Raw genomic sequence first — 13,909 nt, 5'->3', positions numbered from 1 at the left:
AATATTATCATATTAATAATAAATTTTAATTTCAAAAAATATTGAAATTAATATCAAATGTTTTAATGTTTAATATTATTAAACATACCTATTTACTTTTTATATTTAATAATATAATAAACTATTAATATAGTTTATTATTTTAATAAATGATTTAATATTACAATTTTATTTTAATAATTAATTTCAACGGTAATAATTTACAATTTTTAATTATATTCTTAATATATTATTGAAAAATATTTATATTAATATTTTAATAATAAATATACATTATAATTTATAAATATTTAATAATAAATTTTATTTTTAAATGACCGGAAAAATATTGTAATATATATTGTTAGGTAAAAAACTTCTCCGGTCTATTTTGATGTTGACATTGAGTAAATTGATGTTAAAATTTTTTATTAAATTTATTTGATGTGGTAAGAAGAAAATGATGTAAAATGTTTTAACTAATTCTAGATAACTTTTTTTTTTTTTAAATTTCTATGAGAAGAAAACGGTAAGAAAGTGAACATCATAGTCTTCTCAACCTTTTCCACAATAATCCTCAATTCATCAAAGCTAAAACAATAGAAAGCTACTTTGATAGGAAAGAGAGTTATGGAAATGGCAAAAGAATAAACAATGGGTTAAGAAGATGAGTATTCAATGATGGAAATTGTTTTAGGAGAAAATTGGATTCCAAGAGAGATAGAAGGGTTTCTAATTTGTTGACGAGATTGGATTTAATGGAATGAACGAGATAATTTATCCATAATTTTTTTTTTGTTCCACTAAACCCTAACCTATATCTATATATTAAAGGAAAGACATTCCTTCTTAAGACACATGGCACACACCCACTATCTCTTTTTCTTTTTCTTTTTCCTTTTTTCTAAAAATGGTTAATTTTCAATTTTTTCCTTCTAATTTGTTTAAATTTAAGATTTAATACTTATACTTTAATTTCTAATTTTGTCTCTATATTTTTATAATTTTATTGATTAGTTAAAATAGTTAATATCATTAGCTTTTCAATTAAAATATAATGTGGTTATATATTGTAGTAGCCCGATTTTTAGTGGTACTAAAAAAGGTGGTTTCTAAATCCCATTTTTACAAATCGAGTCCGTAAATATTAAATATAAATATTTACAAAGTTGGTATAATAGGAAATTAGAGTTTCATCCTTCAATTTTGTCTTTTAATTAAGGTACAGAGACTATATTTTAAAAGTTTTATCGTTATAGATTTTTAAATAGCTAAAGGTTTCAAAAGTGACAATTGGACAAATTGTAAAATGATGGTTATAAGTGAAAATAAGGCCCATGTGAGCTTTGTAAATATTATGATACGATTGGCATGTCAATAGAGTTTGTAATCACTAGTACAAAATTATTTATAAATTATTGACGAGGTCCAACATTTGTTGTGGATACTCAAATACATGTGAAATAAGTTTAGCTCAAACGACTAACCTGATGTCTTTTTAAAGGTTTAGCCTGGACAGGTAACCTGACATGTATATATATTCAGCTTGGAAAAGTAACCGAATGTGTCGTAATAAAGGTTTAGCCCGGACAGGTAATGTAACACCCATAGCCCCAATGGTGAATCTAGGGGGGCTGGCAGGGGCCCCGGCCCCCTTAAAATGTAAAATTGCTATTTAGACCCTTGAGATTTTTAAAAAGTTTAAATTAGTAAAGGTAAAATTATACTTTGGCCCTCCTAAAATTATAAAAATTCGATTTAATCCTTTAAAAATTATAAAAATATAGACTATAAAAAATTAAAATTTCATCTGGCCCTCTTAAAAAATTATTCTGGCTTCTCCCTTACATAGCCTGATTCGTTTGTCGGACCCAAGCTACAAGATATTACCACCCAAATATGTATCCAACTCAGATTTACTTTCTAGTTAAACTTGTTTCTTCTTCTTAAGGTTCTTTTTCTTGGCCAAGCCTATTGACATTTTTGATTGATCTATTTCTATTGAATTGAAAAGATTTGTCGAAGACTTAGATCTACCTGTAAATAATTGAATTTTTTCGACATTAGAAGAATACTCATTAAACAAGTAATGCAATTATTTATCAATCATTTTAATAATGTCATTAGCAACATTAGGAAAAAGCAAGTTGTCCCCAAAGTCCAAAAAGTTCATTTTACATCGTGGATCAAAGATAATCACCAAGTAAACTATCAAAGATAATCGCCAAGTAAACTAGCATGTTGGTTTTGTTTCCTTCACCCCTAATACTTATTATACTTATATATCATTTTGGAAATCATAGAAATAATATCTAAATCTCCACAATCTTGCCACCCATAAAAAAGATAATGCACATTTGTCAACACTTCAAAAAGTGAATGAGAGGTAACATGAAAAGATTCGGACACCTTCAGTGTAAGATGATAAAAAAAACTCTCACATTTTTATAATTATTCGAACAATTTCCAAATCGTCAAATGTAAGAACTCTATATCTAGTAGTGAAGTCAAGAAAAATTTTATGATCATCACATAAATATGATTCAAATGCACGTTCATATTTTTCTGCCACCTTTAACATCATATATGTTTAGTTCCATCTAGTAGGCACATATAAGCACAATTGAGCCTTACAACCTATCATTTCTTCTTTTTCTCGTTGGTTGAATTTCGTCAACCTCGATGGTGATGCTTTTATATACCTCAAAACACCTCTAACCCAATCCATAAACATAGAAGCGTCCTTAATACTGTATTACATAATGAGATTAAAAATGTCTCCAACACATCTCATATGCATAAATTTCCCATTTGCAACAAAATTATTTCGATGATTCAATTTCTTTCTCAAATTATCAATGGCAACACTATTGACGAATTCATTATCAACCGTAATAGTGAAGACCTTTTCAATCCCCTAATCTCGAAGACATTTTTTTAGGGCTTGACATATGCTTTGACCTCTATGAGCAGATATTTTGCAAAAATTTATAGCCCTTTTTTGCAATCTCCACTCTTCATCCACTTAATGTATCGTTAAAACCATGTAAGATATACTTTGCAATGAAGTCCAAGTGTCTATTGTCAAACAAATTCTACTTATATCTTTTTCAAAATAATTCTTCATTATACTCTTCATGGAGTTAAATAAATCAAGACAATCCCTTTAATTGTCCAACGAGATAGAAGACAAAACTATAGTCATGCTGTAGAAATAAAGCATTTGAACGACTCTCCCTCTGCAAGGTAGTTCATCCAAAATTATCATATGAACCAATTCCTTTCTAACATCTTTGTCAAACACCCAAGTTGATAAATCTATTTTTTCATGGTTAGTCTTCACAAAAGTTAATTTCGATTGCTTTGGGTTAGAAGTATTAGCTTGAAGTCTTTTTAAGCATGTTTTCAAATGATTATTCAAATTGGCTATAGAATTCGAAATTGATTTCATGGTGTAAGTAACATCACAAGTATTGCACTTTGCTCTCCTCCCCCATTTTTAGTTACATATTTGGTGAATTGGTTCTAACAAGCTGTCATAGGAGTAATCTTTCTTTGAACACTTCCCTTGGTTGTTGTTTGATCATCTTTACTTAGGGAAGAATTTTGTGAACTTTGAGTTGAACCATCTCGCTTTGGACCACTCATCTACAAGTAAACAAAGAAATTTAACAATAGTAAAGATTTTAATCATGTCACGTATCAAAAGGTGAATCATGTTGTTAACCTAAAAAATCTTGATTCAAGCTTTCATTACGACCAAGGGTAGTGTAATTTGCACCAATTTGTCACTTCAAACTACAAATTCAACTTCATTTTGGAGGGAACCAATGCATTTCTCAATACATTGCTACCCCTCCAAGAAATTGAAAATATACAACAACCCAAATAATTGTTGAAAACCAAATTCTTTTATTCCAAAACTAGTGGTTGTAATGTTAATGTCTCTCTAAATCTAACTTGTCTGTAAAAATAAAATGCACCATTAAACATAGAATCAAAGCTTTAACTGACACCCATCACAAACATCAAATGTAAATCTTTGCTAGATGGTTTTAAAATGCAAACCATGTCCCTTAGCATAACCCCTTAATATTTCAAATCCACCACACATGTATATTCTTTAGACTTAATACCACTTTACACTATATCCAAAATTTTTTGTCACTAAAACATTTTTAAATGAAAGAGGTTTTAGGTTAAAACATAATTAAGAATAAAATTACTAGAAAGAGAAAAGAGAAAAACCTTAACTTGAGTTGTTTAAATGCTGCGCCGAGCGAGCAAAAACTGATGAACAAACAATATTCAGGAAAGTACCATAAAATGATAAAGAAGAATGATGGTCTGTCCGGAGACCGCAGATGGGTAAGGGACGACCAGGCTGGAGAGGGATTTCAATTTTTAGAAATTGATGAGTGATGAAAAAGAAAATGGTTTAGTTTAGGGATTTTCAAAATTTGGGGGTAAAGGGTGAGGGTGGGGTAGACGAGGGGAACACGATAAAGTAAAAGGGGTAAAAATGTAAAATACCTAAACTAAAAAGTTATATAAATTTAAATTTTAAAATAATATAGTTTGGTATTTGGTTTATTCCAATTATTTATGTTTTTCAAATTTGAAAACTCGACTCGAACTCGAAAATTTGAAAAAAAACTCAATTCGAATAATTCAAAAATCAATTTTTTTTTTCAATTTTTCGATTCGAATCAAATTTTGCTCACCCTTATTTAAAATGGTATATGTTGTTGTCATGCTTGAAATGTGAATTGACATATAGTTGATTTAATCCATTTTAACGTCTATAAACTTAGAAGTGTGCAATGTGCATATATGCATGAAATTAAAAAGAGAATGGTATGTTTTAAGTTTTTATGGTATAAATAAGAGTTGATATTAAAATGGTTAAAGGTTAGATTACAATGTCATTTGAATTGTTTGAATTTAGTTGATGATTATGTATTGAATGCTTAGTTTAAAGGCTGGATTGAATGTTGAGCTCATTTAGCATGTTTTTTGACATGTTTTGAATCAGGTTAAGTCAATTCTTGGTGCATATATTGTATGGCTTGGTTGGAAAGTATGAAATAGGTACCAACTGGTTCATTTCTACCAACATCAGGGCTCATGTCGTGTCCTCGAATTTTGGATGTCGTAAAGTTACTTTTACGATGAGTGATGTCGTGAGGAGTTAGGGATTTTCATCGTGATGTGACATATTGAGATGTCCACATCATGACGAGCACTAGATGAAATCGCGAAATCAATCTATACATTTTAAAAATTTTGCAATTTGGTCCTATTTTGTACTTAGGTTGATAAAACGGCTTTTGTAAGCTTGAATAAGACCCAGAAATGATTTGTTATTGTAATTTAAACATGATTGATGATTGAATGCATGAGAAAATGATTATTTTATTATGAATCTAACTATAGTTGCTCTAGCAACGAATGTAACATCATGTAGCTCGAACTTAGTGATCAAGTCAGGTAAGGTGTTACATATATAATTTGAAATCAGATTTTTAAATCCATAAAGTTGAGAGATTAAATTCTTGAAAATAAAAGTTGGAGGACTAAATTTCAAATGTATGAAGTGTAGAGATTTAGAGACATGGTCGTTTGAACCAATTGAACTAGTCAGGGTACCAATCTGGAGAGATGCATCACTCTGGTTGATCTGCGAACCATACGAACTACTGGTCTGACCAGTTCAATTGCCGTTTTGTTCTAAAAAATTTGCTTAGAATATAGTTAATCTTTAAATTTTTACTCTATAATTTGACACAAATAAATAATCAACTCAGCGCAAAGCGTAAGTGAACCATACTAGTATAAATAAAAGCAATGGAAACTTTGATTTTGGCACCTTCAAGTATGAAAAATAAAGATTTAATTTTATATAAAGAAACTCAGAGTTTTTTTTCTTCAATCTCAAAAATGAACGATGATTTTTTTGGGCGTTTATATATATTTTATTCCGAACTCAAGTTTCTTTTCTTTAGGTAGAAATTATGTTAGAAAATTTCCCCAATAAATAGTTTACACCAATTTACGTTTTTTCATTTTAATTTTTTTCATTGACCTCTTAGAAAAATTTAATGAAAATTTTTATTGTTGTTATCAATTGTCCTTTGTTGAACTATGTCCTTTGAAAGGAATGTTGGGGGTATTTATACATGCTCCTATCGTTACTATTACAACTCATAACTGGGCCCACCATTTTGTCTTGGCCTAGGGGCCTCCGGTACTAACATTCCCTGCATCTGGTGCTGACATTCTCTACACTCCCTCTAGCTTATTGGACATGTGTCTACGTAGCACGCGGTCCTTTCTGATCCTAGGGCTGATATCATCAACGAGCTTTGTACCAGTTTATCATAAGTCTAGATTACTTGTAGGGCTTGCAATACTTCCTGCGAACATAGTTCGTAACCCTATCTTACGAGGTGTGCCCACGAACTCTTCTTGTAAGCTATCTTGAAAAATACGCTTTTTCTGAGTCCGATCCATCTGGGTCAAGAATCGGAGACCCAAATCCTTTTATGACATTTAGGTTGGCGATTACAAATATATAACAAACAGTCCCTCCCTTAGTGGGCCTAAGGGGCAATACAAAGTGGCGAGCCTTAGGTCCATCATGCTAGACTTGAATGTAGCTTGTTGGGCATGCTTTTGTCACGTGTGAGGCCTAGTGTTGGGTGCGTACTGACCGTTGAGAGATGAATCATTTTTTGCTTGCTTGCATCTGGGTCGTTGGTTCTCTTCGGGCATCTGACCGTTGAGAGATAAATTATTTTCTGCCTATTTGTATCTAGGTCATTGGTTCTCTTCGGCCATACGAATTGTTTGAGGAAATCATTTTTAGAAAAAGGGCTTTCAAGAGTTTAGGTTCTTTACTATTTGGCATTTCCTTCTAGTTAGAATCAAGGTAATTTTCGTAAATTCTTCCTACTTTCTACTTTCTATTTCTATTTTCCTTTTATTCGAACCATGCCGAAAATGAGAGGAGCCCACAATTAAATCATCTCAGTCTGGCCATCTCGATCGATTTCGATTATCATGATAGAGAAACCCTATGTTTGTAACACCACATTAGAGAAAATAGAGTGGGATTTGGTCATACGGAGAATAAAACTCCCTTACTTCACCTACGAATTCTTTATTCCTGGAGGATTGCATCGAGTATGCAAGACAAGGGATGATAGCTTCTTTCTACCACAGCATGCCTTGGAGGTTGGGTTCTATCTTCCTTTGTACCCCTTCTTCTGCAACCTCCTGAACGACTTTACCTCGCTCTTGGGAAACTTTCTGGCTTCTCTTAGTGGCTGGCTATGGCCTATTTTTTCAATAGTTATTAGTGCAGCGAGGTGCCAATGCTCGCTGTTTTCAAACACCAATACTAGTTAAAGGGAGTCGACATAGAGGAATCTGCGGGGTTCTATTATTTCTCTTATCGTATGAAAGTTCAAACAATCATTCATAATTATTGTAAGAACCTGTACCTAAAACGAGGGAAGTACATTTGAGTCTGCATTATTCTTGGCGAGGACTTGGGGTTCCCCACCAGATGGTTTTCACCCAGTGAGGTATGCGAGCACTCTAGAGAAACTTTCCCACGGATAAATATATCTCACAGTTTCAAAGGCTTCCCGTTGGTTGTGTACTAGCCTTGGAGACTATTCTCACTGCAAAGAATGTTTTCAAGTTTTTTCCAGAGGATATTAGCCTTAATGGGTGGAGGACAGGTGATAATGAGATGGTCCCTTGATCAGTTGGTGGGTTACCTACGGGGGCTACTTGGCCTCATAGCTCTTGTAAACAGTTGGTCCGAATACTGTTGGGACATGAGGACAAGCTTGCAAGCTTTTTCTATTATTATTGTAGGATAAAGCTCTGTCCTTTTACTCTTCCCGAATTCATACAAGAGGAGGGAGATAGGGGAAGTGTTAACTTGTTAACTGCTCCTATTGACCAAAAGGTTGTTGCTGGTGCAGGGAATAATTAAGGTTGCAACGATAATTCAAGTAAGACTGATGACATTTCGCGCGAGCTCAACGAGGCCATGGACTTTGATGTTTTGATAAGCAATGGTCGCAAGAAACATAAGATTTTTCCTGGCGCTGTACGCACCAACCCTCCCAACGAGGAGGAGTAAAGTAATACTCAGATAGAGCGTCGTCAAAAGAGAAGCATATGCTAGTACTCTTTGGGAATTTGATCTTCATGCAGAAGGTCGCGACCACCATTCTCACCATCCTCATTATTTGTCTCAAAAATATGGCATTATATGCCATCGGGTGGTCCACTACATAAAATTAGACATATTCTTTAATCATATACTCATCGTCCCCAAGGTGACCGGTAGTGTGATTGAACCTGTCACCTTGACAGAGTGGTTTAGAAAACAGTACATTGGGCTAGCATTGAATAATGATTGTTCTTTTAAACCCATTTTTCTATATGCTTCCCACGATAGGACTTTCAATGTGCTTCCACTATCAACCATTATCCTCTTGACTTTGAAGCTAGCGACCATTACTGAGACTACCATCAGGTCGTTTCCCTCATTGTCACAAATTAGCTTTTTGTCATCGCTTTCAAATTCAACATTTCACTTTTCCTAGTGTCTTGGCCTTTTCAGAGTACTAAGCGACATTACGCCTCTCATGTGTGTTTGTCTTTTCGTGTTTGAATGCATCTAGTCGTCGATGGCTATGATTACATAAATGGTGTCTTGCACATTCTGTTTTCCTTTGGGGTCTAAACCTTGGGAGCTTTTACCTTGTTGTGAGCCTCTTTGGTTTACAAATTCAATGAGTTCACCATTCCGTATCGTTTCTTCTATGACATCTTTTAGTGTGAAGTAGTCTTCCGTATTGTACTTCATATCATCATGAAAGACATACCGGTCCTTAGAGTTCGTTCTTCTACAGGTACTCCGTATTGGGGGCAGTTTGGGGAGGATGCCCAAACTCTTCACTTGGCTGAGGATGTAAGTTTAAGTGGCATTTAGCAAGGTGTAGGCTTCGAACCTCCCCTAGCAGGCAACATCTTACGTGCTCTTGTTGGGGCCTCCAAGGGTTTCTTAATGTGTCACATTCGATTAAGGCTCTTTGCAACCTGTCAATCCTAACTCGTAAAGATTGGTTGATGGAGGCCTGTCTATTGCGCGATCCCTCTCTATTTTTGAGTTGTTGGTCTTCTCTTTGAAAATTAACTTGGGATGCTTTTTTAATCTACTCTGTCTCTGCAAACTTATGGGCCCGCTTGTATAAGTAAGTTAGGCTCTGCAGCTTGTTATCTGTGAATGAGTACTGTACATGATCATTTTTTACTCCCATGATTAAAGTATCTATCGCTGACTGGTCTCTCAAGTTTTTCGTGTTGAGGGTCACCGCGTGGAACCTCTTCGGACTCACCTTCCCCCTGCTTCATTGACATTAGCCTTATGGGCATGTTCATGATCGCTTGATGGGCCTTGAACCTACCCAGGAACATTTGCCCCAACTGTGAGAAGTTGTGGTCTGAGCCCTGCGAGAGAGAAATGTACCAATCCTTGGCACTTCCTTTCAGCATTGTCTAAAAGGCTTTATACTTGGCTACGTCTAACACCCCCAGCACGTTCATATAATTGTTATATTGCATCAGATGGGCCATGAATCTCTGTTTCCCTCGAACATATCTTTAGGTACCTTGAAATCGCGTGGCAAGCCCACTATTGCGATTTCGAAAGGTAACCGGTTGTTGGAGTAGAACAACCAATCCATATCCTACGACTTAAGGTGCAGCGCCCACACGTTGTGGCATAGCTCATCCATTTCTTTCAACTACACCTTCATTTACATAGTCGAGGCTTCATGTTGAATGTTGACGTTGCCTTGGGACCTCGAGTTATCTGCATGCGCTTTTCTTCACAGTTCATCATTCTGTCTTAGTAGCTTTTGTTGGAAGACTTGTTGTTCCACAAATTGTGCTTATTGGGCAGTCACATTTTCCTTCGTGAACTTCATTTATTCCTGGAGGGCCAAGAATTATTATGAGGGCACCTCCTAGTTGAGGGAAGATGGCAGTCTCTGACCTGAAGAGAGATTGAGGTCTAACGAAGGGGCAGACCTGCGATAAACCGCATTGTTAAGGTTTTCGAACCTATCGATGAACCATGCAGCGAATAGGTTTGCCTCATCATGCTGGGCATCGAAACATGACGCTTCGGTTTGCCCAGAAGAAGAGTTCAAGGAAAAAGTTTTGTTTGGGTGAGTCATTTGGTCTTAGGGTTGAAGGAAACTGAATCAAACTAGAAAAGATTTATCGATCGGAAGTAAATCCACGCCCACTGCACCAATTGTTAAGCTATGTTTTTCTCATATCCCCTTGAGAGGAATGTTGGGCGTATTTATACATGCTCCTATCATTACTATTACAGCTCATAATTGGGCCCACCATTTTGTCTCGGCCTTGGGGCCACTAGTACTGACATTCCCTGTTTCTAGTGCTCATTCTCTACGCCTCCTGGTTTGTTGGACGCATGTCTACGTAGCATGCGGTCCTTTCTAATCCTCTGGTTGACATCCTCAACAAGCTTCATACCAGTTGGTCACGAGTCTGGATTACTTGTAAGGCTTGCAATCATTCCTGCGAACATAGTTCGTGACTCCATCCTGCGAGATGTGCCTACGAACTCTTCTTGCGAGCTGTTTTGGCGAATACGCTTCTTTTGAGTTGGGTCCATCCAGGTTAAGGGTCGGAGACTCGAATCCTTTTAGGACATTTGAGTTGGCGGTTACAAATATATATAACATTCTTAATTATGCATTTTCGAAATTGATTAAAATTAAATTACTTCATTTTAAAAAAAAGATTAATTTGCTCCATATTGAAGTTCTTTTTAGCTTACTTATTAGCAAACTTTCTATAAGAAAAATAACTTTTGAAATAAAATTATTAATTTGAAAATTTATATTTTTACCTTATTATTTTAACTTATTAGAGAATTTTCTAAGAGAAAAAACAACTTTTTAAATAAAACTATTATGAAAAATAAAATAAATAAAATAAAGAACACATAAATTTTACTTGGAAACCCTTTTGGGAAAAAAAACGGGCAGTGGAGAAGAAAATTCACTATGTCGAAAAATTTGAATCAAATACAAGAGGAATAGACTATGTCTATTTATAGGCTTGCAAAGCCATATTCTAGTAGGATTAAAACACCTTATCCTAATCAATATAAAATAGATGGAGTTTAATAAGGTTTAAAAAACCTTATTCTAAAATAAAATAAAAGAAGTCTAGTTCTATATGGATTTTACTTTTATTTTATTTTCCATCGTATTTTATTTAAATAAGAATTTGGGTCACTTAATTCTAACAATCTCCACCTTGACACAAATTCTCAATGAATAAGTTCTTCATCGAGAACTTTCAATAAACAAGTTCTCCACCTCTTCCATAAAACCCCTTAAGGGTTTAACTTCAACAATGAACACCAACCAAGTCTAAGCAATGCTCAAACTTGGTTATAGGAAGTGATTTAGTCATCATATCTGCAGGATTTTCATGAGTACTAATTTTGCTCACAACAATATCACCACGAGCAATAATATCACGAACAAAATGATACCGAATATCAATGTGTTTTGTTCTCTCATGAAACATTTGATCTTTTGTAAGAAAGATGGCACTCTGACTGTCACAAAATACTGTGCTGATTTGAAGGTCTTCATTGAGTTCACTAAATAGTCCCTTCAACAAAATAGCTTCTTTACAAGTCTCAGTAATCGCCATGTACTCAGCTTCAGTGGTAGACAAAGCGACTGTAGTTTGCAAAGTGGCTTTCCAACTAATTGCACAACCTCCGATTGTAAAGACGTAACCTGTGAGAGATCTTCTTCTATCAAGGTCTCCAGCAAAATCAGCATCAACATACCCTATAACTCCATCTTTAGTTCTTCCAAACTGTAAGCAAACATCAGTAGTGGCTCATAAGTATCTTAAAATCCACTGAACTGCTTTCCAATGTTCTTTACCGGGATTTGCCATATATCTGCTAACTGCACTGACTGCATATGATAAATCTGGAAGTGAACAAACCATAGCATACATGAGAGATCCCACTGCACTAGAGTATGGAACATGTGACATGTACTCAATCTCATCATCTGATTGAGGAGATAAGGCCGATGAAAGTCTGAAATGGGCTGCTAAAGGAGTACTAACAGGCTTAGCACTCTGCATATTGAACCTGCAAAGAACTTTCTCAATGTACCCCTTCTGACTTAGGTACAATTTACTTGCTTTTCTATCTCTAAGAATCTCCATACCAAGTATCTTCTTTGCTGGTCCTAAATCTTTCATCTCAAATTCTTCACTTAGTTGGGCTTTAACTTTTCTTATCTCTCCTTTATCTTTTGCTGCTATCAACATGTCATCAATATAAAGAAGTAGATACACAAAAGAACCATCACTATTTTTCTTAAAGTAAACACAACTGTCTAAACTACTTCTTTTGAAATCATGAGAAGTCATAAAGGAATCAAACCTCTTGTACCACTGTCTTGGTGACTGTTTCAAACCGTAAAGGGACTTTCTCAGCAAGCAAACATAGTCCTCTTTTTCTGAGACTATAAAACCCTCTGGTTGTTGCATGTAAATATCTTCCTCAAGTTCTCCATGCAGAAATGCAGTTTTTACATCTAACTGCTCAAGCTCCAAATCATGCATGGCCACAATACCAAGCAAAGCTCGAATCGAACTATGCTTAACAACTGGAGAGAACACATCTGTGAAGTCCACTCCTGGAATTTAACTGTAACCCTTTGCAACAAGCCTTGCTTTATATCTGGGTTCTTCAACTCCTAGAGTCCCTTCTTTTTTTTAAACACCCATTTACAATGAACAACTTTTTTACCTTTAGGAAGTTTCACAAGGTCCCATGTTCTATTTTTGTGGAGTGATTCCATCTCTTCTTGCATATCAAACATCCACTTTTCTGAGTCTTCACAGCTAACCGCCTCAGAATAATTAGATGGCTCTTGATTCGCATCTATATCTTCAGCTACATTTAAAGCATAAGCAACTAGATTAACCTCGGCATACTTCTTTGGAGGTTTAATTTCTCTTCTAGTTCTGTTTTTGGCGATAGAGTATTGTGGTGAAGAAGCAACACTATTCTCAATTTTTGTTCTGGCTTGAGGAGTTGACTCTGTATTAATCTGATGCTCCACCTGCTTTTGATTTTCTTTATTGGAAGAGTCTTTAAGAGATAAGTTAGGTAGCATAGCAGTTTCATAAAAAACATCTCTGCTAAGCACAACTTTTCTGTTTTCAAGACTCCATAACTTATACCCTTTTACACTAGCTTTATAACCAAGAAAAATGCATTTAATAGATCTTGGTTCCAATTTTCCATTATCAACAATAGCATACGCAGGACACCCAAAAATCTTTAAATCAGAATAATTAGCAGGATTACCAGACCATACCTCTTGTGGAGTCTTTTTCTCAATGGCAACGGATGGAGATCGATTGATCAAAAAACATGCAGTAGAGGCCGCTTCTGCCCAAAATGCCTTCGGTAAGTTGGCATTTGATAACATACATCGAACCTTCTCCATGATCGTTCTGTTCATTCGTTCTGCAACGCCGTTTTGCTGTGGAGTATGACGAACTGTCAAGTTTCTCATGATCCCTTCTAACTTGCACAATCTATTAAACTCATCAGAACAAAACTCTAAGCCATTGTCTGTGCGGAGGTATTTTATCTGTTTTCCCTTCTGTTTTTCAATCATAATTTTCCAAGGCTTAAATGCGGAAAACACATCGCTTTTCTGCTTCAGGAAAAACGCCCAAACTTTTCTGGAAAAATCATCAATAAAGGTTAGCATATAATTAGCTCCACCTCTCGAAGGCACTCTAGATGGCCCCCACA

The sequence above is a fragment of the Gossypium hirsutum genome, chromosome A13 (genome assembly GCF_007990345.1).
Source record: "Gossypium hirsutum isolate 1008001.06 chromosome A13, Gossypium_hirsutum_v2.1, whole genome shotgun sequence".
In the NCBI taxonomy this organism is placed as follows: domain Eukaryota; kingdom Viridiplantae; phylum Streptophyta; class Magnoliopsida; order Malvales; family Malvaceae; genus Gossypium; species Gossypium hirsutum.
This window is presented reverse-complemented; position numbering follows the sequence as displayed.